The following is a 3,724-nucleotide window of genomic DNA, read 5'->3' as shown; positions in this document are numbered from 1 at the left end:
GCCGCCCCCGCGCCGCCGCCTTCATCGCCTCCGCTGGCGCACCACCGCGCGAGCTCGCCGCCACCCTCCGCCAGTCGCCGCCGCCACCAGAGCTCCCCTCTCCGCGCCGGAAACCGAGCCCACGCCGCTGGCGCTCGCCCCGCTGTCTAGCTCCGGCCCCTTCCTAGATCCGGCGAGCTCGAGGTCGGCCTCATCACCCCCGGCCTCCTCTGCCACTCGCCGGCCTCCTCCGACCTCGCCGGAGTGTCGCCGCCGCCCAGGCCCTCCTCTATCTCCGACCTGACCCGGATCCGCAGACCCGACCCGATCTGCCCATTGACTTTTCTGCAGGGTAAAAATATCTCTTAGTCCTCTAATTCCTACATTGTGATGCCCTGTTCATCCTGCTATATCTCCGTGCTCGGTGCTCCGAATCATGCATATGATATATAAAAATGTTCGCCTCGTGATGCTCTTCACGTTAGTGTCATTTTCATGCATGTTACTTTCCATATTGGTGCCATTATCGTCGTTGCAAGAGTGCTATATGATGTTGTCTGCTGGAAATTAACAGAACTTGGTGATTTGTCATTTTTGTTGCATTTTGTGTGTGCATCCTATGAGCATGATGTCTACATGTTTTATGAGCTCCACCATGCATATTTACATAGGTGCAAGTCTTGTATTTTGTGATCTATGTGGTGACTAACACAAGCATGCAAAGTAGGCTATGTAATGTTGCTGATTTCAGACACTTAGTGTTTTTGCTAAGTCCTTTTCCTGTTACATTTTGATGCCATGTAAACTTGTTGCTACCATGAGATCCATGCACATTTTTGGATAGTTAACTAAGCATGTTTTAAAGATGTTGTGTCTCTCTATCCATTAATTCTCTGGTTGTAATTATGGAGTACTCTATCATGTCTTTTCCATGCTCTACTTTTGCTAAATATTGTTCCTGGTAGATTGCTAACATGCGATTCAACTTTGCCATGGGTGTTGCTAGTGATGCATGTACCCTATGGACTTGATCTTGCCATTCTTAGCTTCTTGAACATGTCTACTCCATGTTGGTTACCTTGTTATGCCATCAAATGCCTTGTGGTGAGTGAATTGAGCTTCCAAAGTTGCTATCATGAATCTGTTTGTGCCATGCTCTATTTTTCTACTAAGTCTGAAACTGATCATATAACTTGCCATGTTTGCATGGGTGCCACACTATTTTCCATGCTTCTTTGGTTAAAGTTCAATAAAGGAGTTTTGTTCTATGTCTTTAGTAGTAGCATGCCATGCCTTTGTTTTCCATGATATGTTCTTGTAGCATGTTGTTAGCAAGCTCTAAACATTACTTCCTGATGCTGTTTTGACATGTTTAGTATTTTCTCCCAGTCTATGAAGCTGATATCATTTGCATTTTTGCCGTGCTATTTTGAGCTTGTTCTAGTGAGAACTAGCAGGAACTTAGTGTTCATGATTTGTAGAGCTTCACCTGTACTTTTTGGTCATGTGCTTTGTTGCTATGTTGGAGTGTTGTAGCATAGTTTCTTGTTGCATTCTAAGTGCTATGATGCTATTAATCGCAGATTTGCATCATTCTTGTTTTGCTTGTCATTTGCAAACCGTGCATCCGTGTCCGGTGATCCTTATATCGATTTCGACTGAATTCACCCCATCTTTCCAGCGGCATACTTGTTTTGACAAGTTGATGCCTCGTTCATCCTTTTCCTTTCGGAGTACCCATATGCATTGCACATCATATCTTGCATTCCATGCCATGTATTGCATCATGTTGCTTGTGCATTGCACCGTGATTGATTGTCGTTCCATTGCTTGTGTTCTTGCTTTGGGTAGAGCCGGGAGACGAGTACGTGAACGAGGAACCTGTTGAGTACGCTAACGAGGAGCAAGCTTTCGACAACTCTGAGAACATTGCATGCAAGATGACCACTACCCTTGATATCACTTCTATCTTTGCTTGCTAGTTGTTTGTTCTATCGCTATGTCGCACTACCTACCACTTGTTATATCATGCCTCCCATATTGCCATGTCAAGCCTCTAACCCACCCTCCTAGAAAACTGTTGTTTGGCTAAGTTACCGCTTTTTCTCAGCCCCTCTTATAGCGTTGCTAGTTGCAGGTGTCTTGCAGGTTGTTCCATGTTGGAACATGGATATGTTGGGATATCACATTATCTCTTATTTTAATTTAATGCATCTATATACTTTGCAAAGGATGGAAGGCTTGGCCTTTTGCTCGGTGTTTTGTTCCACTCTTGCCGCCTTAGTTTCCGTCATACCGGTGTTATGTTCCTTGATTTTGCGTTCCTTACGCGGTTGGGGTTATGGGCCCCCCTTGACAGTTCGCTTTGTATAAAACTCCTCCAGGAAGGCCCAACCTTGGTTTTACATTTGCCTAACAACCTAAGGCTTTTCCCTTGGGTTCTGGAGACCCGAGAGTCATCTTTTTTTAACCCACCCCCCGGGCCAGTGCTCCTTTGAGTGTTGGTCCGAACTAGGCGATGTCCGGTGCCCCCTGGGCAACCAGGGTCTATGCCAACCCTGGATGTCTTGCCCATCTGGTGTGCCCTGAGAACGAGATATGTGCAACTCCTATCGGGATTTGTTGGCACATCGGGCGGTCTTGCTGGTCTTGTTTTACCATTATCGAAATGTCTTGTAACTGGGATTCCGAGACTAATCGGGTCTTTCCGAGAGAAGGAATATCCTTCGTTGATCGTGAGAGCTTGTGATGGGTTAAGTTGGGACACCCCTACAGGGTATAATCTTTTGAGAGCCGTGCCCGCGGTTATGTGGCGGATGGAAATTTTTTAATATCCGGTTGTAGAGAACTTGACATTTGACTTAATTAAAATGAATCAACCGCGTGTGAAGCCGTGATGGTCTCTTTTTGGCGGAGTCCAGGAAGTGAACACGGTTTTGGGTTATGTTTGAACGTAAGTATTTTCAGGATCACTTCTAGCTTCACGACCAATGCGTAGCTTCTCATCTTACCCTTATTTGTGTATGTTAGCCACCATATTCGCTTAGTGCTTGCTGCAGCTCCACCTCATTACCTTATCCTACCCATAAGCTTAAATAGACTGCGGAGTCCCTGTGACTAACGGATACTTCCAAACAGTTGCAGGTGCCGATGATACAAGTGCAGGTGATGCTACTAAACTCAAGTGGGAGTTCGACGAGGACCTTGGTCGTTACTACGTGTCTTTTCCTGATGATCAGTAGTGGAGCCTAGTTGGGACGATCAGGGATCTAGCAGTTGGGTTTATCTTCCTTTTCATTGGGTTGTCTGTAGTTGGACTATGAGTGTATTCTGATGATGTATGACTTATTTGAATATTGTGCGATGTGGCGAGTGTAAGCCAACTCTATTTATCCATGTCTTGTTCATTACATGGGATGTTTGTGAAGATGACCTTTCTTGCGACAAAACCACAATGCGGTTATGCCTCTAAGTCGTGCCTCGACACGTGGGAGATATAGCCGCATCGTGGGTGTTACACCTATGAAGGAATTACTCACTCCTGGTGGGGAGCATCATGGAATTGGCTATGGAGAAGGGTTGGTGATGACGAAGAACGAAGGTCCCCCTCTCCGGAGCCCCAAACGGACTCCAGATTTGGCCTCCCGATGAAGAACAGGAGGTGACGGCGGCTCTGTCTCGTGGATCGTGATAATTCTTTCTCTCTGATTTTTTTCTGAAAAAAATATGATTTTATAGCGTCGGT

This window comes from Triticum dicoccoides, chromosome 5A, assembly GCF_002162155.2.
Source record: "Triticum dicoccoides isolate Atlit2015 ecotype Zavitan chromosome 5A, WEW_v2.0, whole genome shotgun sequence".
Taxonomy (NCBI): Eukaryota; Viridiplantae; Streptophyta; class Magnoliopsida; order Poales; family Poaceae; genus Triticum; species Triticum dicoccoides.
Note: the sequence above shows the minus strand (reverse complement) of the source record.